Source organism: Pteronotus mesoamericanus, unplaced genomic scaffold (assembly GCF_021234165.1).
Source record: "Pteronotus mesoamericanus isolate MK-2021 breed Mesoamerican mustached bat unplaced genomic scaffold, CSHL_Meso_final contig_25, whole genome shotgun sequence".
Classification (NCBI taxonomy): Eukaryota; Metazoa; Chordata; class Mammalia; order Chiroptera; family Mormoopidae; genus Pteronotus; species Pteronotus mesoamericanus.
Window position 1 is genome coordinate 34,517,091 of NW_026555105.1, and position 20,031 is coordinate 34,537,121.

The window sequence follows — 20,031 nt, forward strand, 5'->3', positions numbered from 1 at the left end:
GAAGACAAAAGAGCAGTTTTGATTTTAAATATTACTAATGGGATTGGAAGTAAAAGTAATTGTTATTTAATTACGGAAATGTGTACTCCGATGCACAAATGCCTGATAGAGGATAATGACATTGGACACTGAAATGTTCTGTGGCTGCTGGGAACATTTGACAATAATTTACATGTTTAATTGAGTTTCTGTGAAAGGCTCATTGTGCAATTACATGTTCACTTAGGTGCTCAAATAGATACTGAAAATACCTACATTTCACTTGTACCTATTGCCCAAATTGCTGCTGGAGAAAATGATTCCATTTACTTATGGGTGGGACTCTACATCTGATTGCACTTTACTTTGTGTTTAAAATGCCTTCTGCCCTTAGGTTTGATGGCTGAGTCTTGCTCTGAGCACTGTAGCAATGCAGACTATTTATGGAACAATATTGCCCTCTGGCAGTGAGGCAGCCAGCGGTTTTATAACTGTTTTATGTCATTTTGACAGCTTTTTAACTAGTCACACCCAGCAGTTTAGGCCAGAAGGGAAACATCAGCAAATGCCTGCAGGAGTTTTATATTACAAAGACTGTATGTGCATTTATATTAGGAAAACCAACAATTCTTGCTTTAAAGAAAAGCCACATCCCCAAGAGGTAGACTAAATTTTTGCCACGTAAATCTTACAGAAATGCTAATAATAAGGACAACATTGTGCTTACAGTACAAGTGGACAGAACTGTTTGTTCCTAGAGAGAGAGAGATTCATGAGCTGAAGTCCCACTGAGATCAGCCCCATAAACTGATCACAAAGCTTCTTGCTGTACTTCATGTTCAGAAGCTCATGGGATCAAAAACAAAATAAAGCAAAACCAAAAAGCCTCCGGGTCATATCTTATACTTTGGATTGAATCATCCTGAGGAGTGTCTGGGCTTCATAAAAATGACCCAGAGCTGCTCACTGAAGCTAGAGAAACCAAAAGACTTAGCAGCAGCTGCCAATTCCTAGAGGGCACCTCAACTGCTTCTCATCCACTCACTCCAAGTGAATGTCTCAAAAGAGCCAGGTGGGCTTTACCAGCTGCGGGTGGAATTATAGGGACGGGGCTCTGCCAATGCTTAGAAGTGCAGTTGGCAAACAACTGAGAACGGCGCAGCTCTTTAGTTTCTTTTCCAGCCTGGCGATTACTGCTGAAAGCATTTCCAGGATCCCGGGAGGCAACTCTGGATTTCATCTGGGTCTTTGGGACTGGAAAACCAGGTCTTACAAGGAGACTCTAAGCATCCCTTTTCATTCCCTTGAGCATTCTTCCCACTGTAGAGATCATCCATCTCTGGGGCAGAGTTCAGGGAAAAAGGGCTGGAGGAATCCTCAGGAGAGGGAAGAATAGAAAAAAGTAGGGATTTATGCTTTTACTTCAGAGGGGCACACAGCAATGCCTTGTAGTAAAATACCTGGAAGTACTTTGCACACTGACTTTCAGTTGATATTTCCTGAATGGACATAGGTACCATGGTTTAAAAGGGAATTTTTGTTTTTGTTTTTTTCTATTATAATTCAATAATGCAGACATTTTTTAAAATGGAAGTGAAAATAAGTTCTAAAATAATGATCTTTTACTGTAAAAGAAGAGAAAACAAAGGTACTAGATTCAGAAAATTGAGCTAAAATGAAGCCTGGAAAAGAATTAGAGACTCATAATTAATTAAAAGAATCAATAACATTAAATAAATTTATTATGTGTAATCATTTAGATTAAAATTTTGAATTTTTCTGAATTGTCCTTTTTAAAATAATTAGTTAAATTGTTATTATCCAACTATAACCTCGGTGGAAAAGAAATGAATTTAGATTAACAGAAAACTAGACAATTACTTTATGTAATAAATAAACAAAAATAGCTTCAAATTTGTGCTGAGTTGAGAACAAAGTTTTATATGGGTCTATTTTAGCTGACTGAAGACTAAATGTCACACACATATCCACATATTCTACTTAAAATGGCAAGAGAATATCAGGAGTGCCACGGAACATGGAACAAAGCAGATGAGGAGAGAGGGCTGAGGCTGCAGTGTGGCGAAGTGAGACTTCCATTGAGATCCAACCCTAAGAAAGCCAGAGAGCTGCTGCCAGACCAGGCATCAGCCCCTGCCAGCCATTCATCCATTGATCATTACAAGCAACCTATTCTCCAAATGCAATTAAAAGAAACTAATGCCTCCAAAAGCAAAACAACTCATTTTTCCTAGTAAAATACTACAGAAAGTCTTTGATTTTCCTACTTGAATTTATTGTTTCAAAGCTTTCCTCAAATTTTCTATGAGACGCCTCATTATACTTCACAGAGATTCCCCTTTATAGAACTGTGTGGGCCAGGAATGATGCAGAAGCACATGAGGTCTACAATTTTCCTTTTGTTCTGTTTGGTTTCCTTTCATGGGCAGAGGTGGCACGATTCACATCTGGAAGCATAATTTGAAGAGTAAGCTGAGTATGCCAATTTCTGTAGAATAAAGGCCCCAGCTACAGTATTTTTTATAACAATAATAATAATACTATAATAATATATTGTAATAATATAATAATAGTATTTATAATAACAATGATAATGGCAATAATAACAATGATAATTTGTCATTACTACTTAGAAGATTGCGATGGAATAACTACTATTCATAAATTATGTCTTTTAATAACAGCAGAATTCTGGTGAAGCTGCTATTATGTCCAGTTTACTCATGCAGAGGTTATGTTAATTGCTCAAGGGCCAGAGCTAGTGAGGTTTTGAATTCAGGCCTGTTTGCCACAAAATCTGTTTGTTTTTTAATGACCTCATACAACTTTTACTTCTCCAGATTAAAAGATGAATAGGTGACCAGTGGTAGATGGCATTATTGACCATAATTCTTCAACCTCCCAGCACCCACACCATTTGCCATGTGATTTCAGAGTTCCTCCCATGAAAGGAGCAGAGTCTATTTCCCCACTTCACCCCTTTTGATCCTTTGACCTTAGGTTTGACCATTTGACTTGCTCTGGTCAATACAATGAGGCAGAGGTAACAGCATGCTAGCAGTTCTTATCCCAGGCTGTCATTGGCCCCAGTGCATCTGTGTGTCCTCACACACCTTGCCATGGCTACATGATCAGCATGTGCTGGTTAGCTTGCGTGTGCTGGGAGGAGTGTGAGAAACATGTGTGACAGAGCTGCCCTGGTTGACCTGATAATAAATCTTAGACAATCCAGAGATAATAATCATCATGAAATGATCATTGCCATCTGAATTTTCATGTGGCTTTTGTAATTACTATGGCAATAGACACATTCTATCTGGTTTATTCTGAAGACTATGTGCTAAATGAATGGGTGTGTATGCATGCAAATACAACTATATATACATAACTAATTGAGTGTAAGTCTTGGTGTCTTACATCCAGATAACAATTTGGGGTAAATAAATTCATTATTATCAAAAGAAGAGTGAGTTTCAGTATCATTTTCCTTTAGAAACCACCATTCCATTTCCTTTTTGGTTCTTCCATTAAAAGCAAAAGGATAAAGGACTCATGGACATGGACAACTGTGTGGTGATTGCTGGGGGGAGGAGGATATAAAGGGGATTAATGGTAATGGAAAAAATATAATAAAGATTATATATTATAAAAAGAGGAGACATCTTAAGACAGCTTAGCTGCTGAGCTATGGCTTTGGTCTTTGATGACTCTTACCCCATAAGTGATACTTAGAGGGACCCTCTTTGTACCACTGACACATCTCAGTAAGAGGGAGGCATCTGGATCCCCATAGAGCAGAGGCAATCCAGTGCTCCCCTGCCAAATCCCATCCTGGTTATTCTCAGTTGCAGGACTACCAGCAGTGATGAGTAAATGTTAATTAGGAAGTAACTTTGCAATGTCTAACTCTGCTACCAAATTGAATCATGTCAGTTTATGATATTAGATACTAAACAAAGAGTAAACAAAGAATAAAATGAGTCCATATATGTCCATCCACAGGCACATATGCACACACGCTTTTCACATGGCATTGGAAGCTGTTCTCAGATTGTGATTAAGTCAAAGAGTTCTTTGTAACTTTGGCTCTTGGTGTATTGACCAACCTGGCACTTAAAATGAATGTCTTATACATTCTTAGACTATGACTAAGCATATAAGATAAAATGGAGAACTGGCTTAAACTTGACAAAAATCAGATCCAAATAATCTTACCAAAATTAAAACGAATTTTTGTCTCAATATTCTCCTAATTATGGTTTGTGTTAATTTCACTGAGAAAACTGAATTGTGATCAATGATTACAAATGAATACAAGTGCAAGGACTACATGGTTTTCTGGCCAATTGATTCATTAGAAGTAATGTTTGCCTTATTATTTTTATTTGTAATGCATTAATAAAATGTGCATGTTATGATAGTTGGAAATCTGTGAAATATTCCTAATTTCTTAATATTAAAGTGGGAAATCACATGATTTTATTTGAGTTGGGCTTGATTTTTAGTAAGATTTGTATAACTTCAAAAACATGTTAAAGGATTTCATTTGTAAATAGGAAGATTCCAGAGTTTAGAGAGAATATGTTCATCTGCCTTGGTGGCTTAGGGGAATATACAGGATATGTTTTCTCTGGAAGGGAGACTGGAAGTGATCAACCAGTTGAAACAAAGCACTACTATCATTCCCCAAAAGAGAAATGTGTGATTAAGAGAAGCCTCATTAAACTTGCAACCCAATTAAATACAATCTAATATTTATGTTCCATTTTGAAGTTTTATGTTCTCTATTTTGTTACTTTTTCTGTGATATTGATCTGATTAAGATGAACACTACTAACATATGGAATCATTAATAAGTCCTGATTTAGTTCACAGTTACAAAGAATATTTATTTGTTCTGTGTTCATCTGTTCAATGTAATCATCTGTATTTTTATTTAATTGTAGCAATACAATTTAACACGATATTTACCCTTTAAAGTGATATTTTTTCTCTTTTTCTTGAAAAGGACTTAAATTTTATGTCAATTTCCATTTACATTCAATATTATTTTGTATTAGTTTTATATGTACAGCATAGTGGTTAGACAAGAATATAATTTACAAAGTATTCCCCTGATATTTCCAGTACCTACAAGGCACCATACATAGTTATTACAATATTATTGACTATCTTGAAATTCATAGTTCTCTGCATATGATAGGCATCTTAAAAGTAACTCTCTGAAGAAACACCTATTTCTCCCCTTCCACCAAACCTGTTAGGCCCCAGTCTTTCCCACCATCATAAATGATCTCTCCACTCACTCATTTACTCAGGTCCACACCTAGGAATCATCCTTGGCGTCTCTCCTTCCCTCACACCCCAACTCTACTCCATGTGCAAGCCACACCCACTCTGTCTTCCAAATACGTTTTCTCCCGGAATCACCATAGTTCAAGGCACCATCATCATTTATCTAAGCTGCTGATGGGGTTTCCCTGATTTCCCTTGTTAAAAAACAAATTCAGCTGAGTAGATTGAAAGATCAAATTGGCTTTGTTCAATGATTCATGAATTGGGAAGCGGCCCATCTGGCAAACAGAAAAGAACTCTGAAGAGCTGTACAAAATTGGCAGCAGAGGCAAGGACAAGGAGAGGAGATTACCCCATCTTTCTTTGGAGCATAGAAGTGGTGTGTCAGGTGGATTAGCTCATTACTGCCGACAAGAAAATTTCAGATTGACTGGTGCACTATTACGTTCCTCAGAGAGGAATTAGGTTAGATATTAAGTCTTGGTTTGGTGACCTGGGTTTAGCATAAGTGACTCCATTTTGGGCTGTTGTCTTTTCTCCCAATATTACTTCTAACACAGTCTTTGGAGTGATTTTTTTTTCCAACATAGATTATATCAATTCTTTGCTCAGAACCCTTTAGTGGTTTTCTTGAACCCTCTGAATGAAATATAAATTTTTCATCTCAGCCCGTAATGACCTGAAAGAGTCCCTGCTACTCTCACCAATGTTTTCTCCTGCTTTCTGCCCTGTTCACACTACCCATGCTGGCCAGCCTGCTATTTCCCAAACATCCTGTGTTTGTTCCCCTCCCAGGTCTTTTTCACTGACTGATCTCTCTGCCTGGGATACTGCCCCCAAATCGTCACTGATTTGCTGCATCCCTCTTTTAGTCTCTTCTCAAATGTTACCTCCTCAAAGAGATATTATCCAGCTACTCTAACACAGGTAGCTGTTCTCTCTCCATAGGTTCTACTCTTCACTTTCTTTGCAGTACTGTCTGCCACCCATTGACAGCCAGAGTTGCTTTCTAGGACAGTGATTCTTGACACAATTGCAAGCTTTTAGCAATTATTACTTTTTAAAATGCAGACACAGGGCACTTGCTACCAGTTCAGTCACTGAGCTCTGGGCTCTGGTCTTTCCTGATCAAATTTATAATTCTACTTTTACTCTCTGGCTCACCCTAACCTTAAAAAATTCACATATGGACCAATGTGACTTCTACATTATTCTGATGACTCCCCTATTTACCAATGCTATATGCTCTAATTTGCATTACCAAAATGCTCTTTATAAGCAGAGTGCATTGGATAGGTTTGTAAATGCATGTACAGTGGCACACGCAAACTAAAAGGGTACATACAACTTGATTACAGTTGGAAGGGAGATTTCCTTTTTGATGCATACATTTGTTTGATTATTCTTCATATACTGTTTGCATATTTATGTGTTTCTTATTCTAAAGAGAGGAAACCAAAAGTTAGTGAGACCCAATAAACTGAGCATGTTTATAAAAATAAGAAAGAAATATGACAAATAGACATATCACAGATACATACATATTGTGTGTGTGAATGGATAGAGATCTATGGATTTCTCTCACCCTTGGCATGACTTAACCCAATATATCTTTCATGTTGCAGTGACAACTTATGGAATGCAAATATTTGTACTTTTTTATTTTCAACAAAAGCAAATATAATACTTATGCACATACTTTTTTTTGGCATCTTTTTATGTAACCAATAAATTATTCAGGAGAGAGAAGGAGAAAGAAAGAAAGAGAAGAAAAGGGTGTTATAGGGAGAGACTAAGGGAGAAGGGAGTGAGAAGAAATGAAATATCACTCTTTTTCTCTACTTGAAGACAATTCTGTAAATATTGTTGAATTTATTTTATGTGTTTCATTTGTTCGTTGTTTTTTTCTCCCAATGAAGTATGTGTTTTAGTGTGGGTCTCATTATCACAGGTTCAGAGAGTTTGTCTAATTTTTTGTACTGCCTAAAAATCCCCCAACTGGCATCTCACAGTTCTTTCTAGAGTTTTCTAAAATCTCTGTATGTTCCTTTTGGCAATTTCTAATGATATTTCTTTTTTTTAAATTTAATCATTACTGTATTTTTTACTAATGACACTTCTTTCTGACTTGGGGATTTATTTCTGAGAACCAAAGCTCTGGTCATCACAAGCCACGTCTGTCTGGGTCTTTTCTTCTGATAGTTTCCTCTTCTCTGTTTAGCACTTAGTATTCTTTCTTCACAGTAAGAGCAAATTGGCTTTTTCTAAGGGATAGACTTTTTATTCTTTTGGCTATCCTACATAAAATGTGCCTTTTCAGAAGTTAGGGGAATGTTCCCTTCTATTTCCCAGGCCTTAATTAAGTAATCCTTTATTTCATAAACAATGAGGTAAACACTCACAATTGTCAAATTAAAAATTCAAGTAAAGTCTTTTTTAATGTCTCTTTTATTGTCTACTGAAGTTAATGGTAAGCATTAATACTGGTTTCTTGGCCATCCGATAAGGAGGTTGTTTTTTTTTTCCTTAAAAAATTTAAGTAATTGAAATCACCCTCCAACCTCACCTGAGGAAAAGTGGTCATTAAAAAAAAAAAATATGTCTTCACAATCAGACTTTGGACATGACATAAGAAGATTCCCAAAGAAAAGAGGTGCCTGAATTTATCTTTTTTTTTTATTTTGATAGTTGATAATATTATAACTATACTTTTCTGTTTCTGAAATAGTTACCTTTTGCTGCTTAACAAATAAGCCGATAAAACGAGTATTTGAATCTCATGATTCTTTTGGTTGAGAAGGTTCTCCGTGTGATGTCTCCATCTGTATTTAGTTAGCCCAGGCTTGTTCACATGGTAGGAGAAGGAATCAACCTGGATAGAAAAGAGCAAGCTCCAGTGCACAAGCACTTTTCAAGTCTCTGATTATGTCTGGTTTGCTACTGCCCTGCTGGCCCATGCAAATTACATGCCCAAACTTAGATTCAAGGAAGGAACTCTTCCACATTTTCATGGGAAGAACTGTGAAGAATTTGCATACGTTTTTTGACAGTCTACCACAGACAATGAAAATGAGAGGGTGACTTTTTGTCTTTTCTATTATAAAGGTTTCAAAGTACCACAAATTGTATACCTTCTCTAGACAGTGAGTAACTATACTTTATGTGTCCTTTTGTCAAAACTTGTATAAATCATCTTTTGGAAGGAATAATAGATTCCTTGTGGTGCACCACATTCTAAGAATGCTGGTGATAATTTATTCACCCCAGGATAACTGCTAAGATTGCACAGTCTGCGCACTGCACAATCTAAGGAATGTTATTCACACCATAGTTTAGTAATTTTGTATATTTATTCCAATTTCTTGAAAAACAATAGTTAAATTTCATGAGGAAAGGACATTGTTTCTCCTTCTCACAAAAGTGATTATTTTAGCTAATAACTTATGCTGACAAGTTCATTTTTCCCAAATGAAGAGACCACTTGTTATAACAAATGGTAAAGAAGTCCCTAAACTTGCATAGATTATCTCATTTCTTCTTTCTTAAAGTGTTTATTTTTCCTGCTTTCTAAAGGACAAAGTCAACCTAGTCTTAATCCCCATGGATTGTTAACATTCTTATTTACAAGCAAAAAATTTTACCATTTTAAATTATATTTCCTATGTTGTTTGATTTTTGAAATCTGGAGATATTTTGTTTGAAGTTTATCTGTAAAATATTTTTCTTTCTTGGCAAATATATTTTTTTATCTTTTGGGATTTCTGCTAATCCTTTGACTATTGATTGCCAAAGACACTCATAACCCTCTATGTTCTATGAGGGTGTGGTCTTGTCTGTTAGAACTAGAAGCTTTAGGTTTAGATTGAAGACCTAGAGTATCTGCCAGTCAGTTAAGTGTGTTCAATGTCCTTTTATTTCCTGTGAGATTAATGGTGCATGCTGTAGCTCATTTGAAAAAGTTATCTGTATATTTAAGACAATATGTCTTATTCTATAGAAACAATTCATTATTGAGATATTTTTAATATTGCATTTATACCATTCATCCAAAACATTTATTTGCATTGCTTCTTGGCCCTTTGGTTAAGATCAAATGCAAAAAATTTATTTTCACTGAGAATCCTTTCAGAAAATTTTACAATACATAATTTTTATCCAATTGAAAAATCCCATTTTAGCAATTTTAGAAACTTTAGCATAAAATGCTAATGCAATTGTTGGAATTAGAAAGAGGTACAAATAATGTCATGGATTATTTTCTGTTAACTAAGATTTTGTATCTCTTGAAACAGGTAACATAAGTATTAAATATATATATATATTTATTTATAAAGCTATGCTATAACTTAAAATTATCTATGGTATTATAATCACTTGCAAAAAGGAAGTGAACCAATAAATATTAAATAAAATATGTGTGTAGCATTACAGTCATTACAAAAACTAACATTCAGTCTCTATATTGACTTTATATATGAAAGAGTTTAAAGAATTTTAAAATATTGAGTTAAGAGTGAGTGTATAAAAGGTAGAGAGAATAAAAAGTTTAAGTTTCTTAATTTCATCCTGAGAGGGTGTTAATTGTAAATTAAAAATACATTTATTTGGGGTTCTGGTCAAGATGATTGCATAGGTAAATGTGGTACTAAAATGTTTCTACAAACACATCAAAATTACAATAAACTACAGAACAAACATAATTCAGAACCACCTGAAATCTAGCTGAACATAGTTCTACAACTAAGGATATAAAGAAGCCACATCAGAGTAGTACGAGGGGTGGAGACAGGGAATGGGCTGGTCCCACACTCATGTATGGCTGATAAAAATTGGGAGGTTATTATGATCCCTCCTACTTTATTCTTCTTTCTCAAAATTGCTGTGGCTATTCAGGGTCATACATGGTTCCATAAAAATTTTTGAACTGTTTGTTCTATATATGTGAAATATGTCCTTGTTATTTTAATATGGATTGCGCTGAATCTATAAATTGCTTTGGGTAGTATGGACATTTTGATGATGTTAATTCTCTCAATCCATGAACATAGTATATACTTCCATTTATTTGCATTTATTTTCTTCCATGTTGTATAATTTTCTAAGTATAGGTCTTTTACCTCCTTGGTTAGGTTTATTTGGTGCTTTATTATTTTTGTTGCTATAGCAAATGGGAATTTTTCCTGATTTCTGTTTCTGATATTTTGTTGTTGGTGTACAAAAATGTCTTTGACTTCTGAATATTGATTTGTATCCTGCTGCTTTGCCAAATTCACTTATTAGGATGAGTAGTTTTTTGGTGGAGTCTATAGGGTTTTCTATGTACACTATCATGTCGTCTGCAATGACAGTTTTACTTCCTCCTTTCCAATGTGGATGCCTTTTATTTCTTTTTCTTGTCTGATCATTGTTGGTAGGACTTCCAAAGCTATATTACAAAACCACTGTGATCTAAACAGTCTGGCACTGGCATAATAACAGACACATAGATCAATGGAACAGAATAGAAAGCACGGAAATAAACCCATGTCTCTCGGGTCAATTTATATTCAACAAAGGGAGCAGGAGCATAAAATGTAGTAAAAATAATCTCTTCAATAAATGGCGTTAGGAGATCTTGAGAGCTGCATGCATAAAAGTGAAACTTGACCAACTTACACCATATACAAAAATAAACTCAAGATGGATAAAATAGTTAAATATAAGTTGCAACACCATAAAAGTCCTAGAGGAGAACATGGGCAGGAAAACATCCAATATTCCACGCAGTAATATTTTTACTGATATGTCTCCTAGAGCAAGGAACATAAAGAATAAACAAATGGGACTTCATCAAAATAAAAAATCTTCTGCATGGCTAAAGAATACATCAGCAAAATGAAAAAAGAACAAAACGTATGCGAAAATATATTTGTCATTGATACCCCAAACAAGGGTTTGACCTCCAAATTATATAAGGAACTCACATGTCTCCACTCCAGGAAGACAAACAACACAATTAAAAAATGGGCAAAGGACCTAAACAGACACTTCTCCAAAAAGGACATGTGGAGGGCCCAGAGACATATGAAAGGATACTCGGCATCACTAGCCATGAGAGAGATGCAAATTAAAACCACAGTGAGATACCACTTAACACCAGTCAGAATGAGAATCATAAACAAATCAACAAACAACAAGTGCTGGTGAGGTTGTGGAGAAAAGGGGAGACTAGTGAGCTGTTGGTAGGAATGCAGACTGGTGCAGGCACTGTGGAAAACAGTATGGAATTTCCTTAGAAAACTAAAAATGGAACTGCCTTTTGACTTGGCAATTCCACTACTGGAATTATACCTATGAATCCTAAAACACCAGTTCAAAAGAACCTATGCACTCAAACATTCATAGCAGCACAATTCACAATCACCAAACATTGGAAACAACCTAAGTGCCCATCAGTTAATGAGCGGATCAAAAAACAATGGTACATGTACACAATGGAATACTATGCAGCAGGAAGAAAGAAGAAGCTCCTGTCCTTTGCAACAGCACAGATGGATTTGGAGAGCATTATGCTAAGTGAAATAAGCCAGGCAGTGAAAGAAAAATACCATATGATCTCACCAATAAGTGGAACCTAATCATCTAAACAAACAAACCAGCAAAATATAACCAGAGAAATTGAAATAAAGAACAAACTGACACTAAAGAAAGGGGAAGGGAGAGGGGGATAATAGGTGAAAGAAGGGGAGGGTTCATCAAGGAACATATATAAAGGACACATGGACAAAGCCGAAGCACGATAGGATTGAGGGTGAGAGGTGGGAGTAGGTTGGGTGGAAGAAAGTGGTGGCAGGAAAATGGAGAAAACTGTACTTGAACAACAATTTTTAAAAAAGAAAAAAATTGGAAATTATATCTCAGAAGTAGAGGTTGCTCTGAGGAGCAAAGGGTCCTAGCCACACGTCATTTATTTGTGTCTTTGCAGTTACTTGTGTCTTCTTTAATTTCTTTCATCAGTATCTTATAGTATTCCATGTACAGGTCTGTTACCTTCTTTGATGTTTATTTATGGGTACTTAATTTTTTTGAATGCATTGTAAGATTCTTTTCTTGATTTCTCATTTTGATAATTCATTATTAATATATAAAAACATTTTTAATATTTATTTGGTAACCTGCATCTTTAGTGAATTCATTTATTAGTGCTAATTGTTTGGTGAAGTGTTTAGGATTTTTGACATATAGTATTATGTCATGTACAAGTGGTACAGCCACTTCTTTTTTCCAATTTGGATATTATTTTTTTAATTCCTTTTTCTTACCTAATTGTTGTGGCTAAGACTTCCAATACTATATTGACAGTGAAGGTAGTAAGCATCCTTGCTTTGTTTCTGACCTTAGAGCAAAAATTTTTAGCTTTCACCATTGATTCTAATATTTAATATGTGGTAAAGTGGTATTTTTAAATATTTTCTTTTTTGCAGTATTGTTTTCTTTTATAGAGAGCTAGTAGAAACCCCACAAGATAATCATGAATGATGCTATTTATTTTTTACACTCTCAGTTATGTCTGCTTTTATGTCTTTGAATCTCTTTTCTTTCAGATCATTAAATAATGATTATCTTGTCTAGAAATAATTTGTTTTGTTTTGTGGTTTCACTTGAGCACTAGGGACATGATGCAATTTTCAAATGTCAGAGATGTTAAGTTGTAAAGTGGGGAATACTTTTTGTTTTATTTTAAATTAGAGTAATATGATTCATTGTTTAGAACATATTCTTAAAAGTGAGCAGAGAGAAATAATTGATTCTTTCACAAATCAGCTGTTATTTTTGTCTATGAAATTTTATATTACTCTCTGGATTGTCTAAGAAAAAATAAAATGATGGTTGCAAAAGCACTAGGAGCTCTTTAGAAAGGCACAGCTTTAATCCAAGTTCATATTACTAATTAATCAGATCAAGTCCCCATATTAACTCATTCTAACAATCCAAGCTTAGTTGGCCAAGTATATTACAATGATTTCTTTTCCTACTTCATAGAACCATGCAGCAATTCAATCACAGACTGGTAACCTAAATGTTATAAAGTTTAAATCATGTTCAAATGTTACATTTTCAACTGAAGATGGCGGATAGAAGAGAGCCTTTTAGGAGGTGTGGACTACGTCCCCAAATGAAGAATAATACAAAATAATGAATAGATGTCATGAACAGTATTGTCCCTGAGAGAAGTCACCATCAGTCCCAAAGTAAAGTTTATAAAAATAAACCAGAAGGTGAAGATGAGATGCAGTTCCCATTTAATTTCCTTTCCCTGTGTTTTGCTGCTGTTTTGTTTTTAATATCTCCCTTGGAGCAATAAGTCATGCATCTCCCACCAAAGAAAAGCAATAGTGATGTACATTTTACACATAGTAAAATCTGTATGATTTTACAGCTGCTGAAAAGGAAAATATTTTCTCTTACCTTCATCTTGTGTAATAAGTGTTTTTTTAGTGTAATAAAATAGCTTTCCTAGGAGGTCAAAGGACCTGTCATTTCTCTTTCTTGTGCTCTAAGACAGTTGTTAACTGTCTGGTTGGAAGCTTGAGTTTTGTGTGGGCAAGTTTTAAAAGATGGTATTAACTGGTGCCCAAAGGGACAAAAGTTATCTATATGTAAAAGTGGTGAAGTCATAGGAAAGTAGCTATAAAGATGTTAAACAATTCAAGAGACTTATGTTAACTGCTGTTTCAAAATGCCTCGAGTGCCCACCTTTCTCTCAGTGAGTTTATCTCATTTCTTTTCCTCCTTGTACAGTGCCATTTAGTTTTCCAGTGCCCCTCTCCTTCCAAATTTCAAAGGTTGTCCCTTGGAGGATCCTCTGTCTACTTCTGAACACTTTCTGTAGATTCCAAGGTGTCAGGCTTTCTCTGGGAGCCAGTGAAGAGCTTAAATCCTTCCTTCATGCTGATTGGTGAAGGAGGAAGAAAGGCTTTTACTTCAGAACCTGTCTTCCTGGCTGGAGAGCCAGGTGAAGATGTAAGGGGCCCTGGCCCAAGAGGGAGAGGACATCATACTGGACTGCCTCTCTTCAGCATTTTCATCACCATCTGCTAGAAAAGAACTACAAAAAATAAAAATAAAATTTCAAGGCGAAGTTTAAAGAACATAGATATTTTGTAGGAGAACAGTAATATTTTCCATTTATCCATCTTCTACAGAAAAAATATGTTAATGACTTTCTAAGAATAATATAACTATATAAATGTGGCAAATTAAACTGATTTTGAATTTGACCTTATTCTAACATCATTTAAATTGGTTTGTGCTCCCATGAAATATCCCATGGAATAGCCAAATATTTTGCAATACTTTGCTAGACTATGAAATGTTTCACACATGAAAGAATTGGAAGAATTTGAGAATTTATTGCAAGATATCTTGAAGAAATCAGACTGGGGAGATAAGACCACTCTTGAATAGATTGCCATATTTCTTAAACTTGAGGAAGCTTCTTTGGAATCCCAAACTAAGAATTGAATATCAACTACTTTTTTGTAGTAATAGTGTGTACCTCCCAAGTCTTGATGGTCAAATCTCATCCCTCTATCCCACCCTGTAATCATTCTCACACATACGAGGTTGGACTAGTCAGTGGAGGTGGTAGGTGCCATTGAGTGACCCTGTGTACTGTGTGGCCATTCAAAATGACTGAGTAAGTAGAGCAACAAATCTGCATCAAATGTTATGTTAGCTTGAACATTCTTCCACAGAAACTATTTGGATGATTCAGAAGGCCACAGCAATGGCCGCTGGTGATTGGCAGCTTCGTCATGACAGTTTATCCACTCACGCATCATATCTCATGCAGAGTTTTTTGGCAAAACATCAAATCACCCAGGCGACTCAGCCCCTCTACAGCTCAGATTCAGCACCCTGTGACTTCTGATTTTTCTCCAAACTAAAATCACCTTTGAAAGGGAGGAGATTTTTAAACTCTCATAGATATTCAGGAAAATACAACAGGGCAGCTGATAGCAATTGGAAGAACTGTGTGAGGCCCCAAGGGACCTACTTTGAAGAGAACTGAGGCATCATTGTTCTATGTATAAAGTTTCTTGTATCCTGTATCTTCTTCAATAAACATCTCTATTTTTCAATCACATGGCTGTATACCTTCTGGACAGACCTCATACACACAGTCTCAAGTGTCTGACTATTGGCACCCTTCATTTATTCCCTTGATCTACTGGGTCTCCACGGCTATTGTGTTTATTAGGCAGCTTCTATTCTAAGATATCCCCTGGGATGATGGGCTATGTACCTGTGAGACTTCTCTTGCCTGAAAGACCAGACCAGTTCCATCTACATTGTTGCCTCTCCTGGCTGACACTGGTTACTCCATACATCAGTTCTCTACCCCAATCAGTGCTGGCTCCTTTTTTTGTAGATCCAAGGCTGCCATCTTGACCTTGCTTTGGACCACTCAAATGTCCACTTAGCAGTCATTTAAATCAAATTATATAATATAACATCTAAAATGCTGGGCAATGATAATATGCATTGATGCTATTAATATGTACACTTACAAGAGTGTTCTCTTTCTAAACAAAATGACTAGCACATCCACTTTTAAAAGTTAATACTTTCATATCAGCCTAACATCAGCATACTCACTCCAAAAACAAATTTCTATTTTACAGAATGTGAAAAAAAAAAAGAAAAACTAAATTTTATGTTTTGTTTATTCAACAAGAGAGTGTATTGATGACACAAGTTGTCCTGGGCTAGGTAGTGATTATATTTAAGTGCCTTAGAAGATTATCTTGGAAGAGATTGCAATCACTAGAAGTACTTAGCATTACATTACTGACATGAAAGAAATGTGACTGTTAAGATGAAAAGAAACCTCTTAGTATAGATTAGTTTGTCTATTGTCCATTAGCTATGAAAGAAAGTTGAAATTTAGCTTGTTGTGATTCAATGCTAGATTTTATAAAAATAAAAGTTTTTGTTTGAGGAACTGCTGAATAGCTACTGAGTTTTTATTTCTGGAATGCTTACTTGTGGAGGTTTTAGGAAGTTAGGGACAGTTTCTTCTTGTTAGCATAATATTTTGTGATATGCACACACATACATACATATATACATACACATATACAAATCAAGTAATATGTATATTATGTGTGTTTTTCTGAGCTTCTACTTCAACTAGGACAGCAAGTACTCATTTTATGTATCATAGTTTTATATAATGGGGTTCCATGAAAGATTGTACTTTTTAAAAATGCTAATATTGACAAGAAACATTTAGAAAAACACTAATCTAGTTCAGCTGTTCTATATTATATATAAAGAAATGAGATTACAAGGCATGAGACTTTTTCAAAGTCAAATACTGGTTAGTATGGTAGAGCCAGGTTTAGAACACAAGGTTCAAAACTTCTAGTCAAGTCTTATTTGTACTTTATTTGACTGATATTTATTGAGTGTTTGCTATGTACAGACACTTGTCAAGCATGAATTATCTCAATTAACAATTCAACTAACCCCCTGAAGTTAATATTATCCATGTTAAAGATTAGGATAAAAATTCTCTGGAAAGACAAGTAGTTTGGTCAAGGTTACATAGCTAGAAAGTATAGTCAGAATTCAAGTGTAACTTAATCTGATTCCAAGCATACTAACTCCTCTTAACCACTTTTCTCTACTTTCATAACCATTTTTATCTAAGATGGTTAAAAGACCATAAAATCAAACTTAAAGTGTTTTTCTATGTTTACGCATGGAATAAGAAAACATATTTGATCATGACATTTTTATTAAATGCTCTGTACTATTCTGAACTCCATTCTTGAAGGGTTGTCAGATTTGAAAAGATCAGTTCTTTGAATGTAGTACCTGTGAGGTTGGAGCTGAGAATTCTGCAGATGTTTATGAAGACTGATTTCTGTTGATCTGAGGAAACAGTAAAGAACATCTTAGTGAGTTTATGGTGCTATCGATCAGTGCAGGGTAATAAGAGTGAACCAGAGGCAGGAAAGGTGGGAAAATAGTAGTTGAGGAATAACCATGAAAGACTAACCTAAAAACAAATTCAACACAACAGAATTCAGAAGATTCACAGATAAAGATCTTGGTGGCATTATTCTTACTAATCCAATCTTTTAAATCCTAGCTGGACTCTCCTAAAAACAGTTTAGCAGATATCTTGTTACCTTGGCAAAGTCTCAACGGATAAGGATAGATGCTCCTGAAGGGCACAGTGGCAATGCCATTATAACAGAACCCCTGGAATCTATTGCTCTGGGTTTTATTGCCCTCTACCAATAAGAACCATGACTCCCAATGCCAGAGTCTTATGAAAAGGAAAGGGACTATTTATTCAAAGTTATACAGGTTTAGAATAATGGCAGAATTCTGCTGTTAAACCTCATTACCTTCAGAAACAAAGAAACACCCACAAACGCACCATCCTGTCCTTTCTTGCCAAACCAGTCCTTCACAGGTACCATCTCTCAGGAAAAGAAATAGGAGCATGTAGCTTAGCTGGGCAGATTCTCATCTGTATTCTGGCTTCTTCCAGTCATTCATGCTCAGCTAGCTAAGCTCCTGTTCTTAATCAAAAACTGCATCCTCATGGCAAGCCAGGGGATCTTTCTGCATCCTTTCAAACCGCATGGCTAAGACAACGCACTGGTGCTTCATGGTCAAGAGGCTTCTCCTTCCCCAGACACATGGTCATGAGGGCAATGGCTGCCCCACACCTGGGTTTAAATTCCAGTGCAGATCTTCCTCTGTAACACAATCTCTGGCTCCTCCCACAATGGGTTACACCTGCCAGTAGTCTGGTTTCTTCTGCCTTTCTCAGATGCCATTGTTAGTCCAGGCAACCATGGCTCTGTGGCCCTGAGATGTAGGAACCACCTCCAAGCCACTTGCGCAGGTACAGTAAGCCCCTCTGGCGGCATTGCATCATGGGTTAGAGTCACACCACCTCTTTGGTTTTGAGTGCCTACTGCAGCTTTTAGCATTACTAAAACATTGGCCAAGAGCTTTAGACATGCAAAGTAACTCTCAATAGCCTGGCTCTGTTTCCCCTATCCCTCAAGTGATAGCTGTGAAGGTGTTCCCTAATTTGGAGGACCTGTAGCTCAGCACCCCATTATACCATCACCCTTTTTTGATGAACACATATAATTCAAACTCATTTGCTAAATAAAATGTCATTATTTGAGCCCCTGCTTGAAATGGCCAGTTTCCATTTCTAAAACATAGACCAGGCTATTTTTAGCAGTGTGCTATTGCCCTGCCCTTTGAAGTGCTCATTCAACATGGTATTGTCTGAACATAGGAAAATAAAATGGCAGATAGAAGTGTTTCAGTAGATAACACAAGTCTGAAACAATTAACCAGTCATTTCAGTTGACAGTGTTTTTTGGATAAGTGGGGTATTTAAGAATTTTTAGGTGGACTTGGGTTTAGGGTCAGTGTACCTACAGGATGCCAGGTACAAAGATCACCACTATTTTAGGAGCAGTCTTACATGCCATTTTGGATAAAAAATATGCATGTATCAGTCTCAAAGCTCTGGAGAAGGAAATAGGTCTTTGGAAGTGACATTTTTTAGGCAGCCACTCTATCACTTAGTGCACCAAAGTCATCATTGAATAAAATGCACCTCTGCCATCAGGTTTGTTATGTGTGGAGGAGTTTCTATGCCCCAGATGAAATGAACTGTAGGAAAAACAATTCATAAACTTTATCAATATTATCACTTGAATGATAATGGGAAAATATGTTATAAGCTTTCACTCATGAAAATAGTGATTTTTAGACATTTTTAAGAGATTACTTAAAGTTCATGTATTTTAGGTGAGCTGAAGAATTAGAGTGATTTTAGAAGTATTGCTTCTTTTTGTTTAAAAAGCATTTTAAAACAAAATACATATTTCAAAGATTATTGTATTTAATCTCTACTGTTTCTTTAATTCCATGCACATTTTCAGAGCCACAGAAATTGCACATAAAAGTATCTCCTACAGAAGAAGGAAGTCCCTTAGTGGTTCCCAAGCTTAAAATCATTCAACAGTAAACCTCATAATACATGCCAGACATCAGTAGCCACATCATTATGGCTAAACCCAATTTTACACCTGGCAATTCTTGCTTCAAAGTTTTTGAGGAGGTAGAAGAGGATTTGATGAAAATATTTTAATCCCAGATTGCATTTTACTCATCTACATAGCCTAAAGTTTAACAAAAGCCTGTTTAATCTTAAGCATTTAATTACTTTACTTAAACTGCAGCAGTTATAAAATATAGAATGAGAGAAATTAAGAAACTCTTAACTTAGGTGGTGAGTCATTGCAACATGAGAAGAAAGTTTGTCTATCTCTAATGGGATTGTTCTCTACAAGAACATTGTGAGACTAATTTTATGCTATCATCCTTTCTTTGGCTGCCCTTCTTACCTCTGACCATAGGTCTCAGTCTCTTTCTGTTCATCCATATTTTCTGTTCTGCCTTTGAAGCATGGTGTTTCTAAAGCTTCTCTCCTTGGTGAAATTATACATTTACTTATAGATCATGAAAGGCTCAGAGAAGTTCAGTAACTTATCAAAAGCCTACTACTACTGAATAGTCAACTCTCACTGTTTATTTTTCCCCCTACTACATCACACAAACATATACATATATGAACTTAAGGTATTTACAGGTCCTATTTATGCTCTATTTCCTCAGGTGTAAACTGAAATAACAAATGAGTTA

General features: G+C 35.7%; 1 protein-coding gene across 1 annotated transcript in view; it reads left to right on the forward strand.

The window, feature by feature from the left end:
• Positions 1–20,031, forward strand: part of MACROD2 (mono-ADP ribosylhydrolase 2) — a 2,155,137-nt gene that overhangs the window by 1,859,976 nt on the left and 275,130 nt on the right. The window lies entirely within an intron of this gene.